Source organism: Bubalus kerabau, chromosome 17 (genome assembly GCF_029407905.1).
Source record: "Bubalus kerabau isolate K-KA32 ecotype Philippines breed swamp buffalo chromosome 17, PCC_UOA_SB_1v2, whole genome shotgun sequence".
Lineage (NCBI taxonomy): Eukaryota > Metazoa > Chordata > Mammalia > Artiodactyla > Bovidae > Bubalus > Bubalus kerabau.
This window is the reverse complement of record NC_073640.1, coordinates 25,503,766-25,525,000: the sequence shown is the minus strand read 5'-3', so window position 1 is coordinate 25,525,000 and position 21,235 is coordinate 25,503,766. Positions and strand designations below refer to the sequence as shown.

General features: G+C 44.9%; 1 protein-coding gene and 2 long non-coding RNA genes across 6 annotated transcripts in view; 1 reads left to right on the top strand and 2 right to left on the bottom strand.

The window, feature by feature from the left end:
• The window catches only part of FTO (FTO alpha-ketoglutarate dependent dioxygenase), a 422,823-nt gene that overhangs the window by 60,947 nt on the left and 340,641 nt on the right, over positions 1–21,235 (bottom strand). The window lies entirely within an intron of this gene.
• On the bottom strand, positions 7,799–12,453 carry LOC129632192 (uncharacterized). Its single transcript, XR_008704401.1, has 3 exons — positions 12,336–12,453; positions 11,428–11,682; positions 7,799–8,604 (listed from the first exon to the last, which is right to left on the bottom strand). It is a non-coding gene; the product is annotated as an uncharacterized LOC129632192 (long non-coding RNA).
• On the top strand, positions 11,438–13,415 carry LOC129632189 (uncharacterized). Its single transcript, XR_008704397.1, has 3 exons — positions 11,438–11,527; positions 12,189–12,545; positions 13,278–13,415. It is a non-coding gene; the product is annotated as an uncharacterized LOC129632189 (long non-coding RNA).

The window sequence follows — 21,235 nt, the reverse complement described above, 5'->3', positions numbered from 1 at the left end:
TAGGTAGAGATAGAAAATCTGCTTTCCAAGCCTGAAAGATGCCCTTCTAATTACTACATAACGGGGGATTCCACTGTGTCTGTAAGTGATCTGAACCCGACTAAATCCAGACAAAACCTTGTGTCATGTATTTACTATTTAAAATGTTCTTTTTTTATTTTTCAAGTAATGGAAAGGCAGTGAGTGTAAGTTTTCTTTTTTGCGGGGGCGGGGGGGGGGGTGCGGTGGATTTTGTTTTTCTTGTTTTGTTTTGTAATCCAAGGATCGACTTCTTTCTTCCTGGGGAATCTTTATTGAATTGCAACTCACTCAATATTATTAAGAATTCCGATCAGAGGTAAACATGCAAAACACTCATCTGAGGGGATTAAGACTCTTTGTTAGTGTTTACATTATCTGTTTTTAATTCCTATATATCCTTTCTTTATCTCAGTGTTTCAACACTAATTGCAAACCAGCTCTTACCAGTGGTAATGAGCCCCGGACCCTTGCAGACCTCTAGACATAGCTACTCATGTAGATAAGGCAGCCCCTTAACAAGGCTCCGTATCTGGATCAAGGCCATAGTCTGCTTCTCTACTTTCTTTGGCTCATCTGGCCTTCCAGAGGCTAAACCAGCTCACTAAATAAATCAGGGAGTTCAGGGTGATGGCTTAGTCTGCCACGTGTCTAAACTCAGCCGACTCTAATGAAACGGATGTGCTGTTCTCGGCTTCTTCAAGATACTTCCTGACTTCACATGAATTGAGATGGAACGTCTGTGTCTGAGAGTACCAATTCCACCTGGTACTACAGCAGGACTGAATGAAAACTGGATCCCGTCCCCCAGTTAACCCCAGTTCGTTGGTATGAACTAAAGTTGGTATGAATTAAGCTTGTCCTCAAGATTTCAAGAGTCAGGCATGACTCGGGTCTCCATCTCTCCCTTCCATGAATTTTCACACTGCACTTGGGATAAAGAGCGCTCCCTGAGTTCTGCCTGCATCAGAATCACAAAGTGTCGAAGAAAGAAGATGAGCTTTTGTATTAATGGGGTTGGTTCGACTGCTGCTTACTCTTATTTTATTTAGCAAGGGAGAACTAAGCAAGAACTAAGTTCTGTCTCTTCTCTCCCGTAGCCCCGTTTCCACTCAGCCATTTCTATGATTACAAATACCTTTTACTCTTTTTTCATTACCCACTCACCTACCCATCGAAATGGTACCTATTTCATCTTCCTGTCTTGTCTCTTCCTGTATGCCCCTTTCCAGAGACTTAATTCAGAGACCGTTGCTAAGCAACTATACATCATAGCAGCCAGTCACCAATAACTAATTGCCCTCAGCACTTTCGCCTGACAAATCTGGACCGCCTATGACAATGGTAAGTAGTTCAGATAGCCAAAAACACACCAACAGGTTTTCTTAGCTCAGGGAAGGCAAAAGCATGAAAAATAAGGCACCACCATCATGGCAGAAACAAAGCCTTCCAGTCTTTTACACCCACCAAAGCGCATGGCTATAAAGTCACCAGCTTGGCACTGTTCTCTGGTCCTGCTCAGGTACCAAATCAGAGGTACGGTTGGAAGCATCTGAACACACACACTGATGGAAAAGTGAACACTGGTGTTTCACGTTCACTCACCTTCCTCCCTACTGGCCCCACCCCATTTCTACAGTTTCTAGTTGAATTGAGGGTCTATGAGTAATCAAATTTCAGCCTCAATTTTATGGTGAGTGTAATGGAGTTAATTTCTTTAATGCTAGCAGTTCATGGAAGGGGTCTCTTGTGGCCGCACAGACCTGGGATTCGCAGCAGCTGTCAAGAGATGCCGCTGAGGAATTCCTTATTAGCTAAGATGCAACCAGGCAGAAAACTCATTACACAGTGCTAAATATACTTAATCACATCTATTAGAGAAAAATGAACTTGATAATTACAACAAATAACTAAACTGCAGAAAGTGTTCAAGGAAAAAAAACAAAACAAAACAAACAAAACCCAAGAAGAACCCACCCCAGGATTTAAGGACACAGGGAGTATGAGCCGCCCAAGAGTAAAGGGAAACCAGCATTGTGCAGCTTTGAGCTGAAGGAGAAACCCTGGTCTCAAGGTAGGCGGGGCTGATTTAAGTTGCCTAGGAAAATGACACATTTCCATTTCAAATGTGCCCTTGTTTATTGGGTATATGTAAAATTTTAATTAGAAAGAAATCCTCAGAGGGCAAATGCTTTGTTTGTAGACAGGTTTCTGGTATGGTGGGGGGGGTGCTGGGGGGAGGGCGGAAAAGGAGCCCATGGTAAACACTCCTTTTGACAAACAGAGATCTCTAACAGCTCAGTGGCACACACGACTTTCCCTGGGGCCTTGCCAACATTGAGAGTCAAGTTTGTCTTTTTCTCTAATCACAAACATTGAAGTCCTTGAGTTGGGGACCTTTGCCATCCCTGACTGAGGAATTACGTGAAGAGAGCCGCTGTAAATATCTCCTACCCATTTTCCCAGTGCCTGACCTCACCCAGGAAAGTCACTACCATTAGAAGTGGTTCAAGGTACTTCTGCTTCTCATGGCAAGACCAGCAGACCAAGGGAACTTTGAGCAGTGACCCAGCAGGAGATGATCTTTGAAAGCCCTGAGGAGGAGAAAATGAGGGTAGGGAGAGAGGAACTTCTTGCCTGGAGAATCCCAGGGATGGGGGAACCTGGTGGGCTGCCATCTATGGGGTTGCACAGAGTCGGACACGACTCAAGTGACTTAGCAGCAGCAGAGAGAGGAACAGGCACAATAGACAAAACGGGTGCTTTCTTATCCTAGCGGTCAAGGAGAGTCCTGAGGATGTGTGATGAGCAAGGATCAAAGCCGGCCAAAGCCTAGAGGGATCCCTGACTCTTTGACAACTTCCTGTCCGCAGAGGTCGCCAGATGGACATGGTTTTTAAGCACAGACATGGCAGGATGGTTTCATCTCTTTTAAGTCTGCTGAACAAAAATACACTTCTGTCACCTTGGGCCACTGTGAGCAGCAGCAGAAAGACACCCACCCACCCTGAACACTGGGAAAATCGGAAGCCGAGCCTGGACATCTGCAGGAATAACTGAGCAGCCCCTCCCTCTTATTATCCATATTTTACAGGGAATGGAAATAGAAGCAGTGAATGTAATTAACCTGTGACACCAAGTTTCCTGATCAAAGAGGTCTACTTTCCTGTCTTCATGTTTTGGTGGAATGGCCTTTGGTATAGTCTTGGTTTTTTGTTTTGGTTTGGTTTCAATATTTATTTTTGGCTGCATCATGTTACTGAATCCAGCCTCTTCACCACAGCATGTGGGCTTCTCTCTAGTGGAGCTTGGGCTCCAGAGCTCCTGGGCTCAGTAGTTGTAGCCAGAGGTCTTAGTTGCCCCACAGTATGTGGGATCATCCTGGATCAGGGACTGACCCTGTGTCCCTGGCATTGCAAGGTAGAGTCTCAACCACTGGACTTCTCTATCTAGGGAAGTGTCCCCCAGAATACTCTTGTTTTGGTCACCAACTCAGGCTGTGATCTTATCCTAACTGTCCTCCACAAAAGCTCTTCTTTCCAGACTCTGGGCCCCAGGGTGTCAAGTGCAGCCAACCCCAGCCCTGGCTCATCCTGGTCCCTTAGCTTCCATCAAGGCAAAGGAGCACCTGTGCTGGGAACACCATGGGATATGAACACGGAAGGAAAGAGCATCAAGAGCAACTGGTTAACATGTTGTGAGCAAGGGAAGAAAGTCTGACTGACAGTGGGGCCAACATTGCTGGGAGGGAGTAGCACATGGAGCAGAAGAATGTAGGTCACGGCCACCTTATCTCAACTCAAGGTCATACTGTTCTAAAGTCAGATATTCTTGACCTTTTCAAACACATGCGTGTGTGCTTTGCCGCTTCAGTTGTGTCTGACTCTTTGCAACCCTATGGACTGGAGCCCGCCAGGCTCCTCTATCCATGGGGATTCTCCAGGCAAGGATACTGCAGTGGGTTGCACGCCCTCTTCCAGGGGAATCTTCCCAACCCAGGGATTGAACCTGTGTCTTCTGCATTGCAGGCAGACTCTGTGCCTCTGAGCCACGGGAGAAGCCCCTTTTCAAACACATGAGCCAATAAATCATCTTTGCCACCACCTACCCACACATCCCTGCCAGGCTTTTGCCCGTTTCAACTGAAAAGATCCTGAAAGAGTGTCACCTGCCCACTGTCAACTACAACACTTCCCATGGACTCCGCCTGCTGCTGAAGGAAAGCTCAGGGGATAACCATATGACTTAAGAAGAGAGACCTGAACCAGGTGACTGCTGACTCTGTTTAGAGCATGCATTCTGTGGTCCAGGTGCCCAGTGAATGAGCATTTCAGAACCCGAGTCACAGCACGGCGGGTCACTGGGCACCCGCCCTTCGAGCTGGTAGAGAGATCAGAGGACGTGGGAATATCAGCTCCAACCAGCCATCCAGCTGCACTGCGTTTCATCACATATCAATTTTTACTGAAAAGAAAACCATACAAATTTAATCAGCTCTTCATATGGAAATATTTAACTTTTTTTCCCCTGGAGTTGTTTGATATTATTGTTTTAAGAGTCAGGATTACAAAAAATATCAAGATGTGTGATAGTGGCGGACACAGAAAAGCATCCATTTCTGGCAAGAATGCAAGTCTTATTTCCAGTAGACTCGAGTCTTAAATGCACTGGCGTCTCCGTCAATTGCCCGGCTCAATGAAGAACATATTACACGCCCATAACCATGAAGCATAAGATGAGAATGATCCATCTTGCACAGCCCTCACCTGCGGTTGAGGCAGGATGCTCTTATTGGTGAGAAATATATGACCTCAGAAAAGCTCCTGTTGTCCCCAGGTTCTGGGAGTATTCTGTTTGGGCATCCAGACCTGTAAGGTTTCTATCGGGTCCTTTGCCCTTCAAAGATGTTATCAAACAGCCTTGTTCCAGAACTTTTAATCTCTGAAAACCTATAACGTGAAACTCTCTTACATATATACCTATTAAAGAACTGTGCTCGCTCTCTGTATTCATAAAATATAAAACACCTCTTAAGAGACTGCCTTTGTTTCCCAGCCAAGGAAGGGCACATGAGACAAAAGAGGCTGCCTTTTAAATATAATTTTAAAACATTCCATGAAATAAAATGAAGTATCGATATATAGAGTGATTGAAAAATGAGGACTGCTTTTGAGATCATGGGGCATTTTCAAGTGTAAAAGTAATGCAAGCTATGTGCCAATGCCAAGAATTTCACATCTCAGAAATGGGTCATCAGAAACTTAGGGGTGAGGAAAATATAGTGCATTTGAGGAAGATGTGTGCATTTGAAGACCACACATCACTTGGGCCAGTTCTTGAGGAGGGTGGGTCAGCTACCTGCAGAGTCTAGCCCAACCTCAGCTGGGACAAATGTCCATACTGTCCTGAACTGCCTCCAACCACAGTCTCAAATCCTTAGGGTTAGAAACTTCTAACACTAAGACACTTGCTAAGTGATAATGTGTGCAAGAGATGCACCTATTAGGGACTTGCCTGGTGGTCCAGTGGTTAAGAATCTACCTCTCAATGCAGGGGACCTGGGTTCGATCCCTGGTTGGGGAACTAAGACCCTACACACTGCTACTGAACACGCATGCCACTATGAAGACCCAAAACAGTCAAAATTTTTAAAAAGAGAGAGAGAGATGCAGCTATTAGGTCACCAATCCAGATTGATTTTCTCACTGCTGTTTTGCTGAATGGTGGAAATGAAAGTCGCTCAGTCGTGTCCAACTCTTTTCGATCCCATGGACTATACAGTCCATGGAATTCTCCAGGCCAGAATACCGGAGTGGGTAGCTGTTCCCAATCTGGGGATCCTATCCAGGTCTCCCACACTGCAGGCGGATTCTTTACCAGCTGAGCCACTAGCGCTGACCTGTCTATTTACTGAATGACATGATATCTGCCAGGTGGGCAGAGTTCATCTCCCAGGCTCCCGTGAAGATGTCTTCTGGCCTTCATCATGTTAGCAACACTGACCTATGCCCTTGAAGGAGAAGCGGTGGAAACTGTTAACAGCGGAGATGAGAGAAGCCTATTCTTGAGAGGTGGACTTTGGGGAACCCAAATCACAGAAAACTTTATGTCAGCGCTACGGAGCATGCTCTTTTTCTTTTTAAGAGGAAGAAGAAATCCCATTTCTATTATGCAGTCAGGAAATTGAAGATGTCTATCTCCAGATAACCCACTGCTTGTGGTGTGATTTCAGATGGAAACTTGCATGTAGAATGTTTTCCTCCTGTCTGTCCTGGTGTTTCTGTCACTTCACATTGACTTTTTGTTTTTTTTTTTTTCACTCTCTGTAGCAAATAAATCAGAAAGTTAATAGTTCTGTTGATTTGTTGGAGTGTTTTTTCCCCGCCTTTAAAAAAAATAAAGAAAAGAATAGATTTAAAGAGGGGAAACTGATCCCAGCGTGTTAACAACTCCATCGTGGTTTCAGGCTGCGGTCATGCCAACTGTCTAGTAAAGAGAGGAATTCCAACGTAGCAGAAGTCATAAAATCTTCTTTAAAAGCACAAATACCACGCAGGGAAGAAACGTACACCCTTGCACTGGGACCAGGAAGGTGGGGGTGGTACGAAGGAAAATGTGGACTGGAGCGCTGGGGATTACTGGTCACCACACTGCCTTGGAGGATCTTCCACCAGAAGCAGCTGTTGCCTTGACCCAGAGCCTTCTCTTCCTCTTAATCCATCACCCGGAGGATTTTACAAAGATGTCAGCTATTATCTGAAGCTATCTTCATTGTTACTCATATGACAAAATATTTATCACTGACCAACTCTGCTTTTTCAAAGGGGCTGATCTCCAAGAGGGGTGTTTGGGAGTTTCTCACCAGCACAGCAGCAGGCTCAGGGCAGGCCAAAATGTGACTGCCCTGGGAGACAGACAGGTGGATACAGGGAAGAAACATGTGCTGCCTGTTCACCAAACCACTGTTATCTTATCCGTCCCCAGACCCCAGAGCCGAGCCTTTGACAGGAGTCCCCTATCTGGATTTCTAGATCTCATAATTGACAAATAATTGACTTGCCTTCCAATGAGGGTCAAAGCTCCCCCCAGTTACCACCCCTGGTGATGAACACAGTGGGCCAAGTGTTCCCCAGGCAGCCGGGAGGAATCCTGTCCGCCCAGCAGGCCCCCACTCAGTTACTCCAACAAAAGGCAACCGTTGAATGCAGAGAAAAAGTCAAGCGAAAGAGCTCGGATCCTGTGACACGAGGCATTCAGCAGCCAGATTGCTTTCACACAATCACTCAATATCTCTTGATGATGGCCAGACTGAGACGGGGGGATCCGTTTGCCAGGTACCGCTCTGATGCTGGGAGCCGGCGGGCTGGGGGCAGACTGCAAAGTCAAATTCCTGTTTCCGAATACAAGCGCTTCTCGAAAACATCCACCTCTTTGACGCACTGCAGAATCCTGGGAAAAGGAGGCGGCAGAGCAAGAGGGCAGGGCCCCATGGAGGGACCTCTCACAGTCTCTACCCCCTGATGGGCTGTCCCTCTTCCCTTTCTCTGAAAACTCAGCTCAAGGGAAGGAGGGGGCCGCTTCTGGGGAAGTGAAAGGCAGTAGCAGCCTCGGCGGCAGCCCAAGCCACCCCCTTCACACTTGAATGAATTAAACGCCCAGATACAAAGACGTGTATTTCATGTCATCTGCCATTTCCTCCGCCCTCCCACCACCCGAGCTGTATGTAAACATTACAATTTCCCCCCCTCACCACTTTCGATTTAATTGTATTCCTAATTGAAAATGAAAATTAATTTGCTTTTGATCAATTCCAGGTGGCAGATCAGCCGGCAATGGTAGCAGAGCGTTTGTTCCCCTCCACACCCAGCCCCATTCTCTGAGTGACCACACACACGTGCCCATAAACACCAGTCTGCAGGGGTGTAAACAGGAGCAGCTTCTTTCTGCACAAGGTCTCCTAGCTCCTAGTCTCTCTCATCCCTTGGCTGATTGGCACCATTCGATTTTTTTTTTTAATAAAAGATTTACCAAAGTGACGATACTTGTGGAAATCAACTGCTGACAGACTTGCAGAGTTAAGTACATAATTAAGGCTGTGGAAATACAGATGTTGAACAATGGCGGCTTACATCAAGATGTATGTGGGGATCAAAATAACCCGGCATCTGGTTTCTTTATCTAAGTACCTTTCTTACGGTTTGGATCTTAATTTTTTACAGTTGACAGCAGTGTTATTTGAGCCACTCAGTGGCATCTGGCTGCTAGGGGAAAGCAAAAAAAAAAAAGCAAGCAAGCAAGGAAGAAGGGGGGAAAAAAATCTCCATGCACTTTAATTAATTGTGGAGAAATTACATGGTCCTTCAACCGTGTAGTTCGTCATCAGCACACATTACAGATTTATATTAGATGTTTCTCCACAGTGTCAGGAATAATTAAAAGGGGGTACGAAATGATGCCAACCAGCAATGCTTTACATCAGTGGTGAAAGTTTTATATTTATTACAGCCAAACAATTTTAGAAGAAGATGTCAACTCAGAGGCTTGACTGTGCGTGGAATACATATCAGGCTGGAGGGGAAGCCAAGGCTGCAAGAATAATGGGAGAGCGCTCATGTTTAATCTGTCAGGCCAACCAGAATTGGTGTGGCATGCCAGAGTTATTAAGGACACGGCATCCCCTTTTTAAATCCTAAAAACATTCACCCCAAACAATAAGTAACATACGCCTTTTTTTTTTCCCCCTCTGAAATGATCTGCATCCAATGGTCTTTTCCAATCCTAATAAGAACAGAAAGGCCAACTGAATGCAAGTCACTTTTTTTGCTCAATTAATTTGTGCTGCACTTCTGGCTTGGAGAGCACTGGTAGAATTACTTAGTAAAAAGATATCAAAACAACTTCTGCCTTCATTGAGTACACGATTACAGCATCCCTGCCAGGGCTTTCCATGGAGGGGGCCAGGCCCAGACAACAGCCAGCATGAATGGTGATCACCATCCTGTATCTTAGCTCCCTTATTCCTGGTGCCATGGAACAAACCTGGGCCATATTCCTTTACCTTTTCTAGAGATCACGGCCAAGGACTACATTTAGAAGCCAAAGGTCACAAAAAAAGCTCTTAGAAACGGCCCACGTCAAAGGGCGCGATCCTCCTCAGGACATAAATCTTCTGGTTAATTCTTTCGAAGGACCAGACTTCCTTTTGTATCAGGAGTTCATCAGGCAGCACATTACGGGGTGATGATTAGACGCCCTCAGCCTTCATCATGGGTCTTGCAGGAGAGTCAAATAATCCCCTAATATGCAATGCCTGTCACTTCTTATTTATTAGCTTCTTGCCCTGGATATTTTCATAATTTCCATTTAGCTCATGTGGCCCCAGAAGCAGGGACTTTCTGGGAATCACAGCCTCAGGACATCTTCACCTTTGCTCGCAGGGACTCAGAGGAGAGCACTGGGCCAAACCAGGATCCTCTCCTCAGTGTCTGTGGGTTTACACGGTGGGAATCCTCCTCCCCGAAGCCCTCACGATGTATGGAAAATGACAACAGAGTCCTCAGAGCGATGCAGGCCTCAGAGAATGGTCAGGAGGGTTTAACAGGGAGAACTGGCTTCTCCCACAAATAATGGCTTCCCTGGTGGCTCAGATGGTAAAGAATCGGCCTGCAGTGCAGGTAGACCCAGGTTCCATCTCTGGGTTGGGAAGATCCTCTGGAGGAAGGAACAGCAACCCACTTGAGTATTCTTGCCTGGACAATCTCCATAGACAGAGGAGCCTGGCGGGCTACAGTCCATGGGGTCTCAAAGATTCAGACAAGACTGAGCGACTAACACTTTCATAAAGTAATATCTTCAATGGTGTTAAATGATTTCATAACAATATCCTTAAATGTATAGTGTTTTAAAATTTTCAAAGCAGTTTAGTAAATATGATTTGATTTTACTAATCCTTGCATAATTCAACATGGAGGTACCAGAAGCAGGAGAAACCTCTGTGCGTTCTTCAGTCCTAAATAAAACATACACCTCACCCATTTTTCCTTTGCTGAAAAGTCTGTGTTTGGTTGTCTAAAGTATTCTCTGGACTTCCAACACAATTGAAACTTCATCCTGTAGCCCTGTGTCCTCTCTGACTATTCCCGTCTCCCATCGCTCTGCCTTGAACATGTTTCAGACCTCCTCCTCTTCCCCTAAGACAGCAAGCCCAATCCTACCTCAGGAACTCTGACTTACCAGGGTCCCCTCTGTTGGGAACACTAACTCCATATCCTTACGTAGATGTCTCTTTCTTGTCTTTCAAATCTCAGCTTAAACGTCACCTCTCAGAGCAGCTTTCTCTGGCCCCTCTAATATTACCCACCCTTCTACCCCCATTTCCTAAATCACTCTCTGAAATGATCTTTTTATATTGTTGTTGCTTAGTCACTAAGTTGTGTCTAACTCTGCCACCCCATAGACTGCAGAACGCCAGGCTCCTCTACCCTCCACTATCTGCCAGAGTTGGCTCAAATTCATGTCCATTAAGTCAGTAATACTATCTAACCATCTCACCTTCTGTTGCCCCCTTCTTCTCTTGCCCTCAGTCTTTCCCAGCATCAGGGTCTTTTCCAAAGAGTCCGCTCTTCACATCAGGTGGCCAAAGTACGGGAGCTTCAGTTTCACCATCAGTCCTTCCAATGAATATTCAGGGTTGACTTTTTCTTTAGGATGTACTGTTTTGATCTCCTTGCAGCCCAAGGGACTCTCAAGAATCTTCTCCAGCATCACAGTTCAAAAGCATCTATTCTTCAGTGCTCAGCCTTCTTTATGGTCCAACTCTCATATCTGTACATTACTACTGGGAAAACCATAGCTTTGACTATATCGACCTTTGTTGGCAAAATGATGTCTGCTGTTTTATAGTTTATTAAAGTTTATTCAGGTTTTTCCATCAGTGTTACACAGAAAAACTGGAATGAACTTTTTGGCCAACCCAATACTGGTTTAAAACTGGTCTCTCCTGCTGACATGTCAGTACTAAGAGAGCTTGGCAATATACCACTTCAGGGAAGATTTCCCTATGTGCTTAAATGATTAGTCTCGAATAATCTATGTGTCAAAATTTTCTTTAATTCCATAGAAAGTCTTTAATCTGGTTAGCATAACTGAAATTTTGACCATGTCAATGATTTTTCTTCATCCCATTTGGGTTTCAAAGGCACAGATGGAACCTCTCTTTTGGCATGACCCTAATGGAATTAACCAAAGGGAAAGAGATGTTGACCTGAAATCGCTATTATTGGAAAGAAAAGAATCTGAATAAAAGGTCAAGTCAGCGCATTTTGTGTCTCTAAAAGGATTATTTTAAACTCATTTCCCCCTCCCCACCCCCCACCCCCTTCACTGTTAGTATTAAAGCAGTTTGCTCACCAGGTTTGAACTCTGATTTGAATTGAGGTTTGCAGAGGCTCAACCAATCCCTGCTAAATGCAGCTTCAGAGAGGCGCAACTAAGTGCAGCTGTGGCCAAGGTGAGACTCATGCCTAGCAGGGCCCTGTGGGACTCCAGGGCACGGAGGCCTTTTTGTTCCCCATTCCTCAAGAGCAGGAATCTGGCCTCCATGACCTTCTGAGTTTCAAAGGGCAGCACAGTTGCTCATCAAAGGGGAAGCAGCAAGGAAACCACCTGAGGCAGAGGTTCATTGAGATTAGGAGGGGACCACCTGGGCCCCTGCACACACCCTAATCTTGTCAGCAAACCCCACCCTTTTGCAACTGCAGAAGAAAGAATCCAAGACTGTTACTGCCTTGAGTCTTATCACATACTCCTGCCTGACTATATAACCTTTCCCTACTCACCAAGGACCGCTCATACTGTTAGTCACTCAGTCGTGTCTGACTCTTGTGACCCCATGGTCTGCAGCCCACCAGGCTCCTCTGTCCATGGGATTCTCCAGGCAGAAGTCTGGAGTGGGTTGCCATTCCCTTCTCCAGGGGAATCTTCCCGACCCTGAGATCAAACCCAGGTCTCCTGCACTGCAGGCAGATTCCTCACTGTCTGAGCCCCCAGGGAAGCCCAAGGCGCAGTTCTTGAGGCACTAGCTTACTATGTTCCCCTTGCCTGACAACGTAATAAAGCGACTCTTTCCTCTTTCTTTCTCCTCCATAACTCTGTCTCGTATTTCTGTTTAGCATTGGGGCACAGAGAGCCAAGATTTTTGGAAACAAGAACTGTTGGCTTGTGGACTTGCCTGACCCTGGACGATTCTGAAACAGTTTATCTCAGATGGGACTTGAACTCATGTGCTGGGACTCAAACCCAGCCAAAACCCATGGTACCTGGTTTCAGGAACTAATGAAGCTCAGGTTCTTCATACTGAAACTGAAACTGAAGTCGCTCAGTCATGTCCGACTCTTCGGGATCCCATGGACTGTAGCCTACCAGGCTCCTCAGTCCATGGAATTTTCCAGGCAAGAGTACTGGAGTGGGTTGCCATTGCCTTCTCATGTCTCATTGCAAAAAGAACTCAGTGAGAGACATAGTGATAGGTAAGAAGTGGATTTATTCAGATTCAGAGACAAGCACACTGTGGGTCATCACAGAAGCCAAGTGCAGCCTAGAAATGTGGCGTGGTTAGTTTTTACAGGCTGGGTAATTTCATATATGATTTCCCTGGTGGCTCAGACGGTAAAGCATCTGCCTACAACGCGGGAGACCCAGGTTCAATCCCTGGGTCGGGAAGACCCCCTGGAGAAGGCAATGGCAACCCACTCCAGTACTCTTGCCTGGAAAATCCCATGGATGGAGAAGCCTGGTAGGCTACATTCCATGGGGGTCGAAAGAGTCGGACACGACTGAGCGACTTCACTTTCACTAATTTCATATGCTAATGAGCAGGAAGGAAATGGCACCCCACTCCGGTATTCTTGCCTGCAAAATCCCATGGACAAAGAGCCTGGTAGGCTACAATCCATGAGGTCACAAAGAGTCAGACACGACGGAGCAACTTCACTTCACTTCACTTTAGTGAGCCAGGAGGATTATTTTTGGGAAGGGGCGGAGATTTCCAGGATTTGGGCCACTGCCAACTCCTGGTCTTTGGATAGTGCCTTGGAACTGTCATGGCGCCTCTGGGTCTGTCATTTCACTTGCTGGTTGAGGATCAAGGTCTAGTCTTGTCTGTCATCTTGCTCCCATTTGATTCTAATCAGTTTATGTTGTGTCCCTGGGCTATGTCATTCTTTCAAAAGTTGTGCCCTGTCCCTTTCCCTCCTTTACAGTGCCACATGCTGTGGACCAACCAAGCCCGTGTGCTAGAAGCAACTACTGAAGCCCGCATGCCTAGAGCCTGTGCTCCACAGCAGGAAAAGCCACCACAATGAGAAGTCCGCACATCGCAACAAAGAGTAGCTCCACTCACTGAAACTAGACAAAGTCCCCACAAAGCAATAAAGACCCAATCCAGCTAAACTAAAAGAAAAAAAAAATTAAATAAAGAATCGTTGGCTTGTGCTTCAAACAGCAGGTACCAATGGCAATCTTGCATGCTGAGGGCTGGCCAGGACCAGAAAAGCAATTAGAACAGGAAAATTGGAATCCAACCAAGAAAACAAATATCTACAGGAAGTGAGAAGCCTAATTGACTGACTAAAAATCTCTGGAGATTACAATTAGGATCCATCCCTGACATTTGCACTTCCTGAGGACTCCGTTGGTTCACCTTTATGACTCCTCATGGTACCTAATGGGCTTCCTTGGCAGCTCACCTGGTAAAGAATCTGCCTGCAATGCAGGAGACCCTGGTTCAATTCCTAGGTGAGGAAGACCCCCTGGAGAAAGGATAGGCTACCCACTCCAGTATTCTTGGGCTTCCCTGGTGGCTCAGACGGTAAAAAATCTCCCTGCAATGTTGGAGACCCGAGTTCAATCTCTGGGTCGGGGAAGATCCCCTGGAGCAGGGTATGGCAATCCACTCTAGTATTTTTGCCTGGAGAATCCCCATGGACAGAGGAGCCTGGTGGATTACAGTCCACAGGGTGTAGCCCACCCTATGGACTCGGACATGATTGAGCCACTAAGCACAGCACAGCATAGTATCTAAAATATTAAGCACTCAAGATAGATGTGGTGGAGCGAGTCTGGAGGACGTCTTCCCTGTAAACTCCATGAGGTCAAGGTCCTGTTTCTCCAGTACTCAGCACAGTGGGAGGTAAAAAAGTTTGTTGAATGAAAAGCACAGATCAATGAATAAATCCATCAATGAATGAATGGGCCAGATCATTCCTATGGGGCTAAGATGCTTGATAATCCTGTAACGGTGTTGAAATTTCTCTTCCAAACTCCACATAGTTTCTTTCCAGATATTGAAATACCTTTCATTCTCTGCCATCCCTCTGTATCAACTCTGAAACAAAGACTGTCCTACTTTCAGAGAAGCAGAGGTGCCTCAGTGGAGGCTCCTGACAACCTGTCCTCTTCATCAAATTCATTAAGCACTACCTTCCTTAAGCCCCAACCACACAGCACTGTTAAATGTGGTAGAAAGAGCCAGAAGGAGCAGGTTCCTGGGGTCTAAGAGCTAATGGATTAAAGGCACCTGACAGGTGTGGGATATGTAGTGTCAGCTCGCCTCTTGATCCCTTCCCTTTACTTCTCATGCTCCTTGACAATCTGGTTTGCCCTTTTCAAGTAGAAGAAAAGGAGCGTGCAAGCAAAAGGCCCCCTTTCCGAGGTGCGCCCTCCAGCCCTCACAAGCCCTGCTGGCTGTTCTAGTTGTCCTGTCTTGCTTTACACATGGACTGCCATAAGGGCAGATTAAAAATCAGATGGTGTCTAACGGGTTGCATTTTCTCCCCCAGTTTTGCAGTCAGAAGTAGACAGCAAAGCTTGGGGTTGGGGTGGGGGGAGGGCAGTGGAGAGGGTGGAGAAGGCCTTTTCCAGGTGAAGCGCAATCTTTTTTTTTTTCTTTATTTATTGCTGCTTCGGGTCAGTTTCAGCATGCAGGATCTTCATTGTGTTGTGTGGGCTTCTCTTAGTTATGGCGCACAGTCTCAGTAGCCCCTCAGTTTGCGGGATCTTCATCCCCTGACCAGGGATTGAACCTGTGTCCCGTACATTGGAAGGCAGACTTAACCAGTGGACCACCAGGGAAGTTCCTGAAGCACAATCTTGATGCATCTAGTTTCCCTTGCAGAAAGCAAGGGAAGGGAGGCCACTGCAATGAGAGTCCCCTATCTGGATTTTAACCAAACTTTTGCCTCTACAGACCTGCAATGTTCCACGCTTCTACCACTTTTGAAACCCAGTGGCTCTGAAATTACATGATGAGAGGTTCTTCCCAACTCCTAAATCCTGATTCTACCAGTGCTTGAAAATATCCTCCGATGGCTTTTGATGATGGGCCGTCTTCCTGGGGCCAAGTCTCTGCTTAGACCCTAATTTAATGCAGCTGGAGCCACAGCGATGAGGATTTCATTTTTGATGTGTTCACTGTTGGAATAAAGATTCCAGTGGCTCCGAAAAACACAGCATTATGTTAGGGCAAGTTCACTTCTGTGAGCAAGAATACAATCAGAAGTAGGGTAGGTTGTCTTCTCATTAAGTGTACTTTCTAAAATACTAAAAATAACGGCAGTCTTAAGGATAATTGAGTTACACACAATACCACCATTCTAAAAAATCTAGCTGGCATTCACACGAATATTTTTACATACTTTTGAACATAAAGAATACAGAATCATTAATTGGCTGTTTTCATTGAATGGTACATCATAAGCATGTTTCCATGTTTCTGTCTTGTCTTCACAAACATTACCTATGTTTTTGCTAGCATAAAAGAGTCTATAAAAACCTAAAACAAACCATCTATTAAATAAGGGACTATAAATATAAATGCCTTGTAATCCAAAAATTTCTAGGCAATAGGAAAAAATAACATCTGAAGTATGTGTAGCACAGATACAGCAGGAAAAAATTGAATAAAGGATATATTAGATGATTTTGCCTAAAAGTGTGCACGCTGGACACTATTCCCTAGCTTTAGGACCTCTGGGAAATTAATCACTTTCTCTTTGCCTTCACTTTTTTATCCCCCAATGAGACACAGAGGGTAGGGTTGGGTGAACTTTAAAATCCTTTCCTGCTCTAAAATTTTATGTTCATGCCTTAAAGTAACTCTATTTTGAGGGATACAAGGAACTATAGATATTTTGACGTACTTCGTAAAGAAGTGGTACGATGGAAATACACCGGATTGCCTCTCGAACACGTGTGGCTTCAGCAGTAGGATCCTGGCAGCCATGTCTGTTCAGGGCAGCCTTACAGTCCACCACCCCCAACCTCCTGAGCCAGAGTGGATTATTCCAGAACTGGCAGCCATCTTTCAGTCAGTCATGCGGATAGAGATACAGCAGAAGTTGATTTTGCGAAAGGGAGAAAGCAGACACGCAGGGAGATGCGGAAATCAAAGACAGACACCTCCCCGACTATTCCTAAGATCAGGTTTAATGAGATCTTCTGAATCGGTCACAGAGTTCTACCAAAACAATCGTGTCCCTTATTTCACTGGTATATATCTGACCTAGCAAAAAGCACTCAGAGTTAACAATCCTCATTCAGGGTCCTCGGTATTTCTACACATCTACCCACCTCCTGGTAATTTAAACAGAAAGAAGCAAAACAGTATTATTTGTTCCCATCAGTAGAAGAACAGAGGCAATGCGCTTGTAAAAACCCAACAACACAGGACTGTGCCGGCGGAGCGCAAGCTCAATGAATGCACAGGCTCCTGCTTAACACAAAGACTACCTGTTAATTACTTCTGACCCCAGAGCTTAACTTCTGTTTGACAGTGTGGGAAACCACGAGAAGGAGCTAGAACTCTTAAAACTTCAGCATTTTCAGAAGTGAACCCGTTTTTGAAAGAGCTTGAGAGTTCAGGGCAAAAAGAGACTCTAGGTTTTTAGTTTTGATCCTTGGATCTATCTTTATGATTCAGGGTACCTCTCAATTCATTGTCTTCAATGCTGGGGACTTGGATTCCCGGCACCCAGAACTGGGGTCGGGTCTTTTGGTGGATCTCCCTCCATCCAGCCCTAATGAATGCCCTCTTATAGATGCAGAGATGCTAACAGAGACAGGCAATGTGAAAGCTGGGAACTCAGTCCACCCAGAATATTGGAAACATTAAAGAGCTAAATGTTAGATTGGGACTAATGTAAATTCTGAACACTGAGGGGCAATTGGAACCTGAAAATAGGATAGATGGCTGAAAACATGAGCTTTCTTTTGTGCTCTGCCTTAACCCACCCATCTATCTGCAGGTCTCATCTATCAAGTATTTAAACATATACCAGAGATACTTCCTTCAGTCCTTGGGGGAAGAAGGCAAGGAGGAATTGGCTCCATATGAAACAATGTGGTTTTATTACGCTGCTAAATTAAAGTTTCACAGCCCCTGGATGTGATAACTGTGTGTGTTCATTACACCATCTCCACCATACCGCACCACCACCAAAAATCCCAGCTTCAAAAGCAAGAAATTGAAAAGGGAAAGAAACGTATTCGACATACATCCAGCACCCAGGGATCTACGTACAACCGAGGCTTGATTTATTTAAGAGGGAAAAAGTTAGGGGAAGATACAAAGAGTCTGACGATTCCAGTTACTTCAGGACAAACATAAAGAATATGCTTGGGTTTGTCTGCCTCAGAACTTTCCCAAGGTTTCCCGTAAGTGGCAAGAAGCTGCTTTGTTAAAGACCCTGAAAAGCCCTCGTAACACACTGGGGCAATGATCTACAATTAAGTGTTCTCTAGAGGGCCTCAGCATGACAAACCCTAATGGCTCCAGAGGAGCCCTTAAAACCCACCATGTCAATGAGCTCCCCCAAGCATGGGGATTTAGAGTTATGGATTAGACCTCTTAACCCTTCTCCTCCCCTCAAAATACCTTAAAGACCCTTCTGTCCCAGGGGAGGAGCTGTTAGAGCCAGTGTCTGGTTAAGAGACCTTTGGGAAGTCACGTGTCGACATGGTTCCAGGACATCTAATGAAGACTGCTCATTCAGCTGAGACCTCCCCCTTCATGTTACTGTAAGTCAGACTGAGGGGTCAGAACCACAGCCACCCCACCAAAACAAAGAAAAGGCCTCACAGTGGGTCTCACTTCACTTCTGGATGTGAATAGCTATGTGGTCTTGGAAAGACACCTGTTTTCTTGGTGCTTTAACTTTTGTACCTATCAAGGACTAACTGGCAAGTTATCTTGCAAGTCTGCATTCAGGAATACCATAAAAGTAGATGATCTGACTAAAGAGAGCATCTGTTTTACAGCCAAAATAACAAAATGGACACATCAGTTCCTGTTCCATCAATAAGATACTTCCTGCTATCAGTCACTTTGAGAGGTATGTGAGTTCTTTCGGACCATAAGGGAAAAAATTGGAATCAGCTCTGCATTTTCTGACCTCAGTGGTTACCGTAACACACAAAAAATGATATTAAGTGGGTGATTCCAAGCTTTGTATATTTAGAAAGTGTTAGCATTAGTTGCACAGTCATGTGACCACATGGACTGTAGCCCCTCCAGGTTCCTCTGTCCATGGAATTCTCCAGGTGAGAATACTGGAGTGGGTTGCCATTCCCTTCTCCAGAGGATCTTCCCGACGCAGGGATTGAACCTGGGTCTCCTGCATCGCAGGTGGATTCTTTACCATCTGAGCCACCAGGGAGGCCCATATTTAGAAAGGTGATCATATATTATTATTTTTAAAGGGATTTATTCTGATTATGTTTTGCTGGAGACTCAGTGTGCTTTGTCCTCTATGCAGCCACTAATACAATACCTGTATTAGACTGAGAACCTGATGTAAGTGTAGCTACACACATCAGCTTATTATTGGAAATTATTTCAAGCCAATTTATGTGAAAATGTGAACTATGATTATAAAAAAAAAAAAAGGATAGCTCCAGAAGAATTAGAGAAACTGCAGTGGCTTGAAAGCAAAGCATTAACGACCTTTTTATGATCCTAAAATGACTAAAACAGCTCTGTTACCTGGTCTTATGTTCACACCATCCTATTGGTCTCAGAAGCTCGGTTCATTCCCCACCTGTGGCTTCGCAGGTTTCAGGGTGAAGTGCCAACATAGCACAGCATTTGGGAAACTCTGAGGATAATGACTGCAACAGAGCTGGAAATGATTATATCCTAATAAATGCGCCATCCTCCCAGGGTGCTCATGCCAATGGGCTACGTAGAGACGGCAAGGTGAAGTACATTTTTTTTGGAGGGTGGGGAGGCCCAAATTTTCCATCACTCTTTCCTTTTTCTTATATAGTCAGGGAATTCTTTTCAATTTAGGATCATAAAGCTCTTAAGCTCTCATTTTAAGATGGAAAAGCAACGGGATCTTTTATTAGAAGAGTGCTTTCTTTCCTTGTTACACAAATGTCTGCCTTCCCAGAGAGAGGAAAGCCAATATTTATTGTAAAGTCTATTTAAAAAGGTGATTTCACATATACCACCTCTTGGTAACGGGGGAAATAACCACCCTTAATTTTTTTATTTTCCGATTTGTAAATGGTTGCAGAATTTGGCCAGCACGGCTCTGCCCCCTCCAAGTGTCAGGGGGCCTGTGCCACAGACCTTTGACCTTCACCTTTCAGAAGTGATGCTGAGATGGCTAAATTGTGGACAGGGCAGCACGAGACTGAAGGCATTGTAAGTGAGACACTTGGAAAGTTGTAAGGACCTTAAAGGCCACTGCCTATTAAAAAGTCACATAGTCTGGAGCTCACAGGACTTAGATGTTTCTAACGAATGTGGAATTTTCCCTGTTCTCTGAAATGGGGTGAGTGCAAGTTTCATAAAGACAGTCTTCAACTAGACAACTGTCTGCACTCAATTCAATCTTCAGCCCAGATCAATTGGGTTGGCCAATAAGCTCGTTCAGGTTTTCCCATCACATCTAATGGAAAAACTGGAACAAATTTTTTTGGCCAACCCAGTAGATTCCTAGGTCAAGGCAACAGGTTTGGGAGGAGGTACAGGGTTTTTCTGCTCGTTTCTCCTCACTCTTCAAATTTGAGGGTGTCACCCCAGAGATTTCCCGGCCCCACAGCCTCAACTTCGTTGCTCCACTAGACAGAAAGCAGCCAATTCTTCAAGGATTACAGAGGCTAAGTCACATGATTAGAAGAGCACTTGTTCTTCACAGACAACAGAATCTCGGTAATCAGCTAAAAAAAAAGGCAGTTGGTTATTGACAGGTCATTGGTCAATTTGTCAGTTTCTGAGAACCAAGGTGATATGAGTTTTAACCTAAATAGGAACAAAGAGGGAAAATCTGGCCGTCCACTGGTGGAAGCACCACCAAGCCCTTAATCACAAGCCCCTGTAAGAAGACAGTTTAAGGTGATTACTAAGAATGCAATAAAGTATCAAAATCATGAAAACATCTGGCAATCTGTTTACTTTCCATTACTGGCTTTGTACTTAAAGTATTCTTATAGCTCAGGTTGCTGAGTTGACATGAAAATTAAAGTAATTCTTTGTAGGACAATTTCATAATTTTCTCAACCAGGGGAATGTCAAGGCAGTGCTTCTTTCTTTGCATTGTAGGTCTTATCAATAGCTATTCACATGGCTGTATCCTTAAAACTTCTCCCTGTGCTTAAGCTAAGTGTTGGCATGTACAACTTGCTCCCTCTAAATGTCTCTTTACTGCTAGGTTTGAAATCGAGAATCACCCTTGACTCTGTCCTCTTCTTCATCTCTGTAAATAATTGGTTATAAAATTCTCTCACCTCGTAAGTCCTTTGAAATTCATATTTCCCTTCTGTATCACTGCTCTGCAGAGTACATGTCCACATCATGTTATTTCAAGAATCTTGCTTTCCTCCAAATACATCCCTTTAAATAAGAACAACCCAAATCCATTGTACACCGGCCACCAAACTAATCATCTTTCTAAAATACTAATATCATGAGCATCATGTCACACTTAGCACTGGAAACCTTTGATGGCTTCTCAGAACTCAGCCATCTCTTAGTATCTCCTACGTACTTGGTCTAAGTTTCTGAAACTTTCTATGTTAGCCAGGAAGCCCAACACATCGAACCTGGTTTATACTAGGTTCTCCTGACCCTCCTAATGAATTCTACCTAATTGGAATGACCTTTCTTCACCTGCCTACAACTAACCCAACTTGAAAGCCAACTATTCCCCCAAAGTCT